The 12,972-nt window shown below is 40.0% G+C and overlaps 1 pseudogene; it reads left to right on the top strand.

Annotated features, from left to right (window-relative positions):
* LOC107757088 (centrosomal protein of 112 kDa-like) overlaps window positions 1-12,972 on the top strand; it is a 95,589-nt pseudogene that overhangs the window by 6,795 nt on the left and 75,822 nt on the right.

The raw sequence follows: 12,972 nt of genomic DNA, 5'->3' as shown, positions 1-12,972 counted from the left end.
TTTTCCCAGGAGGTCTCCCATCCGAGTACTGACCAGGCTCAACCCTGCTTAGCTTCAGTGTGCAACCAGTCTTGGGCTACAGCATGATATGGCTGCAGATATACAGTATATATCGATATATATCTCGATGAGCCAAAACATTATGACCACCTGCCTAATATGCTTCCAAAACAGCATCGACCCACTGAGGCATAGACTCTACAAGACCTCTGAAGGTGTTCTGTGGTACCTGGCACTAAGACATTAGCAGCAGATCCTTCAAGCCCTGTAGGTTGTGGGGTGAAGCTGCCGTGGATCGAACTTATTGGTCCAGCACATTCCACAGATGCTCAAGTGGATTGGGATCTTCATCACGTTCCTGAGACCATTCCTGAGCAACGTGTGCAGTGTGTGTGATTCTGCTGAAAGAGGCCACTTCCACCAGGGAACACCATTGTCATGGAGGGGTGTACCAGGTCTGCAACAATGTTTATGTAGGTAGCACGTGTTAAATTTATGTCCACATGAATGGCCGGACTCAGGGTTTCCCAGCAGAACATTGCCCAGAGCATCACACTTCCTCCACCGGCTTGTCGTCGTCCCACAGTGCATCCTGGTGCCATCACTTCCCCAGGTAAATGACCGTCCACCTGATGTAAAAGAAAACATGACTCATCATCGGACCAGACGACCTTCTTCCACTGGTCCAAGGTCCAGTTCTGACACTTGCGTGCCCTTTGTAGGTGATTTTGATGGTCATCAAAGGCACACTGATCTGCGGCTGTGCAGCCGCATAAGCAGAGTGTGATGCACTGTGTTGTGACACATTTCTCCCATAACCATTCATTAGCATTTTGTGTGACTTGTGCCAGAGTAGACCTTCTGTTGACTCGGATCAGACAGGAGAGCCTTCACCCAAACATTAATATTTGGCCTTGTCAGGAGATGATCAACGATATTCACCTGATCTGTGACTGGTCATAATGTTTTGGCTCATCAGTGTATATATCATATATTTTACATTTCTAATTAAATGTGGTAAGTTCTGTTGGGCTTCTTTTGTTTATTATTAGCCGTAGTCCGTGTGTGACACCTACAAACATTCGCAAGATTCAGATTGCCTCCATTGATACAGTTGACAAAGGGGCTCTAACCATTACAGGAAAACAATCCAGTCAGACTGAATTTACTTACTCTTTTACTGGTAATAAAATCTGCTGCACATATTCATATTTTCAGATGGGAAATGACTCCCTATAATGCTGATCTATGCATAATGCATATATCACTAACCTGAGCCATGTTTTGATAGCCTAACACACCGTATTTTTTCAAAGAAATCACCCTTTGAGTGGTTTACTTTAGAGTTTTAATACTGAAAAAAGAACACAGCAGCTTTAAGGTGGAGATAATATATTTCCTTATGACGTAATGTGGTCTATTTTATTTATTTGACTTTATTTGAGATTGTTTATTTTGACACATTTCAGTTCTGTTATTTTTCGAGGGGTGTACCAGGTCTGCAACAATGTTTATGTAGGTAGCACGTGTTAAATTTATGTCCACATGAATGGCCGGACTCAGGGTTTCCCAGCAGAACATTGCCCAGAGCATCACACTTCCTCCACCGGCTTGTCGTCGTCCCACAGTGCATCCTGGTGCCATCACTTCCCCAGGTAAATGACCGTCCACCTGATGTAAAAGAAAACATGACTCATCATCGGACCAGACGACCTTCTTCCACTGGTCCAAGGTCCAGTTCTGACACTTGCGTGCCCTTTGTAGGTGATTTTGATGGTCATCAAAGGCACACTGATCTGCGGCTGTGCAGCCGCATAAGCAGAGTGTGATGCACTGTGTTGTGACACATTTCTCCCATAACCATTCATTAGCATTTTGTGTGACTTGTGCCAGAGTAGACCTTCTGTTGACTCGGATCAGACAGGAGAGCCTTCACCCAAACATTAATATTTGGCCTTGTCAGGAGATGATCAACGATATTCACCTGATCTGTGACTGGTCATAATGTTTTGGCTCATCAGTGTATATATCATATATTTTACATTTCTAATTAAATGTGGTAAGTTCTGTTGGGCTTCTTTTGTTTATTATTAGCCGTAGTCCGTGTGTGACACCTACAAACATTCGCAAGATTCAGATTGCCTCCATTGATACAGTTGACAAAGGGGCTCTAACCATTACAGGAAAACAATCCAGTCAGACTGAATTTACTTACTCTTTTACTGGTAATAAAATCTGCTGCACATATTCATATTTTCAGATGGGAAATGACTCCCTATAATGCTGATCTATGCATAATGCATATATCACTAACCTGAGCCATGTTTTGATAGCCTAACACACCGTATTTTTTCAAAGAAATCACCCTTTGAGTGGTTTACTTTAGAGTTTTAATACTGAAAAAAGAACACAGCAGCTTTAAGGTGGAGATAATATATTTCCTTATGAGGTAATGTGGTCTATTTTATTTATTTGACTGTCACAGATTGTTTATTTTGACACATTTCAGTTCTGTTATTTTTCCTTCATAGAGCAAAGGCAGTGATTTGATTGAGATGTCATCAGTGTGACTGAGGAAGCTTTCTGGTGTTTATCCAAACACTGAACAGTCACCCAGATTTTGACTCTCAAAATAGCTGGAATCACAGGTTCAACCCGCAGTGTGGCGCTAAAACTTAGCAGACGTTTTGTGAAAATATTCCCTGAGGAAATGTGTGAAACCAACGCTGGGCAAAGAAAAGAGAGAACAGCTGCTCTCGTCTCGTTCACACCGTCTTCATCTCTCCTCCTCCCACCCTTCCATCTCTCCTTCTGCTCTTCAAAAAACGCTGCGTCTCTGTGAGTTTAACGCGAGTAAAAGCACCAATGTCATTCGCGTCACTGATTCCAGGGAATCTGAAAACCCGGAGGTGTGCGCCCGCCCGCCGCACCTTTTCAGACAAGAGTTTCAGAACGCCACTGATGTAGTTTGACAAACTTTTCTAAAAGCACCAATTGAAGCTTCAAAAAAAATAAAAGACACAAAAAGAAAAAAAGTGCCGCCCACGTTTGCATCTGTGCTGCCGGGATCTGTTTGACTGCGTGGCTTCAATCAGTGCAATCTTCTCCTCTGACAGGTCTCCTGTGGTCTCTGAGATTGCACAAGAAGAATCGTACGCAAAGCGAGAGGCGGGGGCTTGTTTCTCAGGGTTGAGTGGAAGTAGGGCAGGTGACGGTAGCAAACGGTGTGTTTTGCTCTTATGAGATCTGTTCTAGCCTCCAGAAAATGCTGCCATGAGACAAAATTCTGTGTTTTGGTTTCTACAAAATGTGTCTGGACATTGCTTTGTTTTTATTCATAAAGCTTTTTTTTTTGTATGATCTGACTAGATCATAATGCCATAATGCCATAATGCCGTGGGGAAAAAAGTACTTGTATGGAGCTTCTAAGGGTTGTACATCTCAAAACATGAAAATGTGAAAGCAAAAACTTCTATGAGTTTCTTGTGGTGTTGTGTTCTGAAAGGTGTTATAATGCAGGTAAACATTGCATTGTGACAAGCAGGCCTTAGTGTAAACTTCTACACTATGTCTACAGTTTTCCTTTTTCTTTTCTTTCAGATTTCATGCCATTTAAAGGGAAAGTTCACCAAAATATGAAAATCCTATCACCATTTTCTCACCCTCAAGTTGTTCTAAACCTGTATGAGTTTCTTTCTTCTGTTGAGCACAAAAGAAGATATTTTGAAGAAGAGTTGACAAGGCAATTGACTTCCATATATATATATATATATATATTTCTTTTTTTTTCATACTAAGTCAATGGCTACTGTTAACTCAAAACTCGTGCAAGTTTAGAACACCTTGAGCGTGAGTAAATGAGGATAGAATTTAGATTTTTGGGTGAACTGTCCCTTTAAAGGGTTAGTTCACCCAAAAATGAAAATTAGCCCATAAATTACTCACTCTCAATGCATCCTAGGTGTATATGACTTTCTTCTTTCAGACAAATCCAGTCAGAGTTATATAAAAAAATTGTCTTTGATCTTGCAAGCTGTTTAATGTCAGTCAGCGGGTGTTGCATTGCTTCAGTCCAAAAGAAGTGAAATAAAAAACGCCCATCCATAAAAAAAGTGTCTCACACGGCTCCGGGGGGTGAACAAAGTCCTCCTGTAGCGAATCGATGCGTTTTTGTAAGAAAAATAACCATATTTAAAACTTAATAATCAATTTAATCTAGCTTGCGCTCACTGTTGATGACGTATGAGGTCGGCTTTGCACATGCGCCGCTCAGGAGTGACGCACGCGGAAGCGCAGGGAAGAGATCAAAACAAAACAACAGTCACAAATTAAAACGAATTAAAGTAAGGAAACTTTGCTTCCTTTGCCCTTGTTAACAAACGTTGGTTTTCACGAGACTCATCGGCGCATGCGCAGCACTGACCTCATTGCAACACCCGCTGAGTGGCATTAAACAGCTTGAAAGATCAAAGACATTTATTTACATAACTCTGACTGGATTTGTCTGAAAGAAGAAAGTCATATATACACCTAGGATGCATTGAGGGTGAGTAATAACCTTTAATGTTATGATGCAGAAAATCTTACAGTCTCATTAATGGCAGATATTTGAAGGTAACTATATCGTCCCCTTGAGCGTGTTCAAGTAATAAAAGAAGCAAATTACGACACAAGTGAAATATACGTTTCTTCCAGCCTTGTATTCAAGTAGGAAATACTAATGAAGTCATCAAATCTAAAATAAATATAACATTTCAGTGTGCAAGTGATAATATGCTTAATTCAGTTCTCCTGCACAGTTTATTATGCTTTTACTAACTTATCAAACAAGTGTAAGAACAAGCACAAAGTGGCGCTTATAGAGCCAGGTAAAGCGTGGATCAGAATGCACATGAGGTTGCTACTACATAGGGAAACTTTGGCAGAAGCTTTAGACCATTTGCGAAGATTTATTATGATAATTTCATCAGTTTCAGTGCTACTAGATGTTGTGCTCCATGTCAATGTAAATGTTCTTGTCAGCTAGACACCAGCAGCTGATGTGCTGTATATTTTCAATATCGTGATAATACCGTATACTGTAATAAAAGCATTAGCAATTAATCGCAACATGAAAATTTGATACCGGCATATCCCTATTACACACTATACGCACTTACTTCACAGAAAAGTAACTTTTGAGAATCACAGAAGTGAAAGAAACCAATGAATCTCCCTGGAGTTGTCAAAGGCCTCCTGGGCTGTTTTCATGTTTTTGATGTGTAAATAAATACATTGTTTATGTAGAACACATGAGATGTCTTCATGGATTGGGCTTGAATATGAAATGACACTGAGGTATATACTAGGGCTGGGTGATATGTTATAAATAGTTTTACAATACAGTTAATATTTAATCCAATTACATTATGTAAAACCGCTGTCTCTGCATTCCACCAAACTACAATATACCAGCAATTCTGTCTGTGTAATTTTGATATGTCAATACATTTGGCTTTCAATGTGTTCATTTTGGTTTATTCATCATGGGTCACAATCTGTTCCATTGTGCCAAATATAAAAAGTATCCCTGTATACCATGACCAGCCTTTGGATGAAAACAGGTTGATGTCATTAAGCAACGTGTTTTAAATAAAGAGTAGTGCAGTACAGCATGTGCGATTTTATGCATGATGCAGTAAAAAGATAGGCCAGGCAACAGGTCTATTCTTTCTTTTAACCCTCTGGGGTCCGAGGGTGTTTTGGGGCAATGGAGAAGTTTTGACATGCCCTGACATTTGTCCTTTTTTTCAGTTGCTTATAAACATTTTAATGGCTAAAGTTTAACAACATTGTAATCAGCACATACTGGGCTACAATAATATGCGAGCAGCATGTATGTACGTGATTGTGTTTTTGAGAAAACAACATTATGCGTGCTTTAGTGAAAAACTAAAATTTTAAAGTCACTGAAATAAGGCCATAAAACGCATTCAGAACATTTTTTCACAAGACAGAAATGCTTACACTGAAGACTCACACGGCATTCCAAGAGGAAGCTCAAATGCAATGAAATGTTTCCATTAAATTGTAATTAGCGCGTTGATCAAGCGTTCCTCCCATCAGTGACCACTCCAGCTGAGTTGGTTTTTCCCTGTCAGTCTGAGTCTGTTCTAACAGGCAGCAGAAATGGCCTGTGGCTCTGTGAATGTTCTTGTGGCCTAGAGACGTCTGGATCTCTCTCTTGCACTCTTGTACTCTGGTCATATAGTGGCCTGCAGCGGATCTGATAAGCCAGTAGATCGTGTCCCACGCTGGTGGCAGCAGTTGAAAGCCCTGATCCACAGTCAGCCAGAGGGCTGGGAGGCTCACACACAAATCCTGCTCAAGCCACATCAAAACATGTTTCCCAAAATACATGAGAAGAAAGACGCCGCTTCAGGAATGACCAGCGGCCATCGTGACGAAAGTTTCAGCTGTACTTTATGTTTGTGTAAGCGGAAGTGTGTGCTTACTTACTCCTCTCTTGTGTGTGCGGGTTTGACAACCTGAAGAGCCCGGGACACATGTTCTAACAGGTCACTAAAGAAAAACGTTGAACTTTTGATCCCAGAAAAATTGAGGCATATTAAAAGCCTGAGGTTGCTTTACGTGAGGGAAGTTAATTAGTGGTGCTTGCTACTGGCTCACAAATCACTCTTAAACTCATGAGTAATTGTTTTATATCGGTCCTCAAGGTGCTGAAATAAATGCTAATGTATGTCATAATAAATTAAGTATAATCTGATTTGGAATCGTACAGTAAACTCTATACGATTCCCATGTGTTGAAATGCTTATGAGGACTGTTCAACTGTCATTATGCGTGTATAGTTACTTTTTTATCTTCCTCTATCTGCCGTTTCCTGTCCAGTATTATTCATCTGTGTCCTTCTGAACAGATGGGCTCTTTCATCAGTGTCTAACAGCACAATACATGTCGTTTTCTGTTTGCTCTGAACATCGGCAGATTCTTAACTGACTCTTTCAATGACTGATCTCAAAAACAAAAAGACTGGGGGTGTTGTTTTTCTGTAGGTGTAAAGGAAACTGAACACTGTAGTTCAGACATTCCTATGCTTTGCCTTTTTATAAATGGGTCATGTCATGAAAAACATTCCTTTTGAAATAAGTTTGAAATTTTTGATATGAGTTTCATGTGCTGTGTAGACATACTTTAACATTTATGACTTTCTCTCCAGTCAACCCAGACCCAGACTGAGACAAAACCACCAAGAGGGCTCGTTTAGAAATTATTATAGTATGATATCACTGCATTGAGGTCACACATTTACATATCAAGATCTTTTCGGTATTGAGCTTGACCTGTCCTGATGAATGTCATTGTGAATTTACACCATTATTGCAGAGGCTAGCCAATCATTTACATATAGATGTCTTAATTTGTACAGTAGCAAAGTCAGCCTGTTCTGTTTGGTCAGAGAGAAAACCGAAGTTTGTATTAATTGTATTAAACTACGTTTTTGGTGCAAGAAACCTTAATTAGCATTATACATAGAATTTAGAGAACAAAATAAAATGCATTTATTATTGTCCTTATGCCATAGTGTCATTTCATCTGTTCTTCATTTGTAGATTGAGTTGAGAACTAAAGTCTTGGAGGCCAAACATCAAGAGGATACACTGAGGATGCAGCAGAAACATGATGCCGAGATTCAGAAGGTGAATGACAGTTTGTGACAACTCTAGGGCTGCAATTAACAACCGTTTTGTTAATCGATTAACCTGTAAAATATTTCTTATGTTTAAGGGATACTTCACCCAAAAAGGAAAATTCTCTCATCATTTACTCACCCTCATGCAATCCCAGATGTATATGACTTGCTCTCTTCAGATGAACACAAACGAAGGGTTTTAGAAAAATAATCCATGTTCATGTAATACAAATGTAAACTCGTGCGAGAAGCACAGTGGATTTGTTATCATTATCATTGTTTCACAACGCATTTACATCAGGCTTCATAATGTGCTGATGTTTACATCAAGTGTGAACTCATGTACCTGCGTTTGACAGTTGGCCCAAAGGGTAAAATGTAAGTATTTTTCTTACACACTTATTTTCGTATATGCCGTTAAAATCTGAGATTCCACATCTTCTCCTTCAAACTATGTACAAACTAAACTTTATATAATATGTGCAGAAAGAAAGACATTTTAAGTAACAAAATTATTAAATATATTAAACACAAGGAAATTTGACCCATAAACCAAGTTCAGAATTCCAAGTTCAACCCAGTTTGCTTAATGCATAACGTTTCTTCATAAACAATAGATACATTTGCTGCTAATAGAGGAGAAAATTGTTTAAAAGTTTATGATGACAAGTACATTGATGAGACACAGATTGACTGCTCACATCTTGCAGGTTAGGTAGGTTCTGCAAACATCACATATGACTGTCTCACTCATTAAAATTATGGTACTGGTTTTATTATCATTCAGGCCAGAGCAGGACTAACACTCAAACAGGTAATATACTCCTCCTGAAACATAACAGTCAGCATGTGCTGTGTCAGTATCTCCTCTGTGGCTTCCACATTTATTGTCTGTTTCATTCAGTCCCAGTGACATCACACCTTAAATTCTGCTTTAATAAAATCTATTAAATGACCGAGGTCTACAGATGTTACAGGGTGGATCCCCACCCCTTTATAAGCAGAAACATGATTCTTGGCAGACTGTTGTCTTTCATGGCATCCTTAAAAGTCCAACGTCCTCTGGACCTTGTCCTCGACACTCTATTATGACTCTGATGTGTGTCTGAAAAGAGCCGATGGGAAAATTGTGTGTGTCCCTAAATGTTCCATGAACTTCCCTTTAACCTCCCTAACGCCCCCCCTCTTTCCCTCACTCTCAGCTGCAAGCTTTCATCTTTTACAGGCGACCGGCTTGCAGGATGATAAGCTTAGCAACAGAGTGCACTTCTGACGGACAAAAAGCAAGATAAATAATCCACTGATGGGCTCGCTGATTTTTCAGAGAGAGAAAATAATAACTTTTGGGAGGTTTTTTTGGTTTGAATGAAGTTGCATCTGTGTTTGAAAGACCAGTGCTGAAATGGTCCTCTCGCCAGCGATGTCCAACCTCTCTTCACTAAACACTGTTGAATTAGGCCTCATGAGGGACCATCACTCCCAACCTCAGAGAGTACATCTGTAAAGAGGAGCTCTTACTGCTGCTGAAGCCCTTTGAAGACTATTCTTGTTTAGTTTCTCCAATGGGTTTTGAACCTCAATAGCTTCCTGTGGATCTTTCATTAATTCACCATTCTGTGCAATCAGCGTTACATGAAATCTTAATTGGTTCATATGAATTTGTTTTGTTTTTTTGTCCGTGATTGTGTCTGCTTTGCTCTTAATGAGCGCTGTTGTTTGGTTCTGAAAGACTCAGATGTACTTGTTCAGAGAATGTCAATATTTGTTCAGGTGCATCTTTCTTTGAAGGCCCTATAAACACCACACACACACGGTGCAGTGCTGTCCGTTGGTGGGCTCGCTTGTGTCCAGGGGCGAGCGGGCCGGTGCATGTGCCCTGTCATGTCCTCTGAGCCGTTGATCTCCGTAGGGTCCTTTGAGATTTACAGACCCCTGGTCACAACGCCGCTGTCCACCCTCACTGAGACAATGGCCGACAGCCTTTGAACTCCCACTCAGACACAGACGGCTTGTAGAAGGTCAGGCCATCAAAGGAGTTGCAGCGGTCTGAACAAACGGTTCTCTGCTGTGCAGCGGCCGCATCAAATAAAACACAATTCTGACCTGCCCGCCCCACCTTGAGCCCAGGCATCTTATCGCCCACAGCTCAAAGCACAAGACTGGACCGCCACTTGGGAACAAGCCCAGCAGATCTGCTGTTTATTTGGATCTTGCTAAATGCAGGTTGCACTTGGCTCGCTCCCGCACCACCACGAAGGATTTCTAAATTCCTTGGGTTCATCAAAAGCCTGCGCTGTGTCACACAATGGGCGGATTGTTAAGGACTCGCAGAACCGGTCCATTGGAGTCTGGGAGCCCACCGCAGAGGTCTTTGGGAGATGAAGGACAAGGTCATGAGTGAGTTTCTTAGAGCTGTGGCTCAAGTCCTCTCAGATACCGGCAACACTCATTCATGCTTCCGAGAGTCTGGAATGTTAACACTCAACATGCTCCTGAGACACATCAGAAAGAATACATAACACTGTTTTCAGTGAAGAGATCGCTCCATTTCCTTTTATCCATATTCTTTTTTTTTTTTACTCCCATTTATAATGCAAATCTCTCATAAAACATAATTCCAACAGAAAACTTCAATGAGTGACTTCTGTGTATCTATTTTGCATATTTATTTGGTCTCATTTGCTATCAAACATGTTTGTGAGAAGTGGTGGAGATTTTGATTCATTCAAGTGACTCTTTTGAACCAAAAGATTCATTCAGATTCTGGCATTAGTTCCTTCAGTGATCAATTCTGTAGATTACATTATTACACCAGTAGATGGTGACAAATTTGTCTGTTTTTGTGTATTATGAGTGAGTCATTGAATCATGATCACTCAGTAGATTGGTTCTGAATCATTCACAACAGAAACAGTCTCATACTTTATTAAAATTTTACAAAGAGACTCTTTGAAGAGTGATCAAGCATCAGACGTGGTTCCCAGTGAAGCGCTTCACAAGGGAGAGACTTCAGTGTGTGAAAAATATGTCAGTGGACAGAAGTGAATGATTTGGTTTGTTCATGACCAAAACACTACTACAACTTGAAATCCACTATAGCATCTATAAAGACAGCAAACGTGCTTTCAATGTGGAACTAGGCAAAGCTAGACAGTCATTCTTCTCAAACCTTATAAACAGTAACTTAAACAACACTCGCACTCTTTTTGCTACTGTTGAGAGACTGACAAACCCCCCAAGTCAGATTGCCAGTGAAATGCTCTCTGACAGCAAATGCAATGAGTTTGCTTCCTTCTTTTCTGAGAAGATCAATAATATCAGGAAGGCGATTAGCACATCCCCAAGTTATGCAAAGGTCAGACAGATTAGATCGCAATATCAAAAAGAAGATACTATGTCTGCTTTTGAAGAAATTGATAGCAAAATTTTGGAAGAGATAGTACAGCACCTTAAATCGTCAACCTGCTATCTTGACACACTTCCCACATATTTTTTCAAAAGGGTGCTTAACTGTTTAGAAGCAGATCTCTTAGAAGTGGTGAACGCCTCACTTCTTTTTGGGACTTTTCCAAACTCCCTGAAAATTGCAGTTGTTAAACCCCTTCTGAAAAAGAGCAATCTTGATAATTCCATATTGAACAACTATAGACCAATATCAAATCTTCCTTTAATAGGCAAGATTATTGAAGATGTAGTCTTAATCAGCTGAACAAATACTTAAACTCAAATGGATACCTGGACAATTTTCAATCTGGTTTTCGACCGCATCACAGCACAGAGACAGCGCTCATTAAGATAATAAATGATATTCGCTTAAATTCCGAATCTGGCAAAATATCAGTGCTGGTACTACTAGATCTCAGTGCTGCGTTTGACACTGTCGATCATAACATACTACTAGAGAGACTGGAAAACTGGGTCGGGCTTTCTGGGATGGCAATCAAATGGTTCAGGTCATACTTAGAAGGGAGAGGTTATTATGTGAGTATAGGAGAGCATAAGTCTAAGTGGACGTCCATGACATGCGGAGTCCCACAAGGCTCAATTCTTGCACCGCTCTTGTTTAGCCTGTATATGCTCCCACTAAGTCAAATAATGAGAAAGAACCAAATCGCCTATCACAGCTATGCAGATGATACCCAGATTTACCTAGCCTTATCTCCAAATGACTACAGCCCCATTGACTCCCTCTGCCAATGCATTGATGAAATTAACAGTTGGATGTGCGAGAACTTTCTTCAGTTAAACAAGGAAAAAACTGAAGTCATTGCATTTGGAAACAAAGATGAAGTTCTCAAGGTGAATGCATACCTTGACTCTAGGGGTCTAACAACGAAAAATCAAGTCAGGAATCTTGGTGTGATTCTGGAGACAGACCTTAGTTTCAGTAGTCATGTCAAAGCAGTAACTAAATCAGCATACTATCATCTCAAAAACATTGCAAGAATTAGATGTTTTGTTTCCAGTCAAGACTTGGAGAAACTTGTTCATGCCTTTATCACCAGCAGGGTGGACTATTGTAATGGTCTCCTCACCGGCCTTCCCAAGAAGACCATTAGACAGCTGCAGCTCATCCAGAACGCTGCTGCCAGAATTCTGACTAGAACCAGAAAATCTGAGCATATTACACCAGTCCTCAGGTCCTTACACTGGCTTCCAGTTATATTTAGGATTGATTTTAAAGTACTTTTACTCGTTTATAAATCACTCAATGGCCTAGGACCTAAATACATAGCAGATATGTTCACTGAATATAAACCTAACAGACCACTCAGATCATTAGGATCAAGTCAGTTAGAAATACCAAGGGTTCACACAAAACAAGGGGAGTCTGCTTTTAGTTATTATGCCGCCCGCAGTTGGAATCAGCTTCCAGAAGAGATCAGATGTGCTAAAACATTAGTCACATTTAAATGCAGACTCAAAACTCATCTGTTTAGCTGTGCATTCATTGAATGAGCACTGTGCGATGTCCGAACTGATTGCACTATATTCTATGTATAATCGTTTTCTTAAATTCATTTTAAACCTCTTAAATCAATTTTTTAAATAATTTTCAAAGTTTTAAATTCCTTGTTTTATTGTTGTGATTATTTTTTTTCTTTTCTTTTATGTAAAGCACTTTGAATTACCATTGTGTATGAAATGTGCTATACAAATAAACTTGCCTTGCCTTGCCTTGCCTATCTCTATCTATCTTTCTATCAAACTGGATTTTGACCTTTGACCTGTACATCAAATACTTACATCTATCTATCTATCTATCTATCTATCTATCT

Source organism: Sinocyclocheilus rhinocerous, unplaced genomic scaffold (genome assembly GCF_001515625.1).
Source record: "Sinocyclocheilus rhinocerous isolate Xijiao unplaced genomic scaffold, SAMN03320098_v1.1 scaffold473, whole genome shotgun sequence".
Taxonomy (NCBI): domain Eukaryota; kingdom Metazoa; phylum Chordata; class Actinopteri; order Cypriniformes; family Cyprinidae; genus Sinocyclocheilus; species Sinocyclocheilus rhinocerous.
Note: the sequence above shows the minus strand (reverse complement) of the source record. Positions and strands in the feature narration are given on the sequence as shown.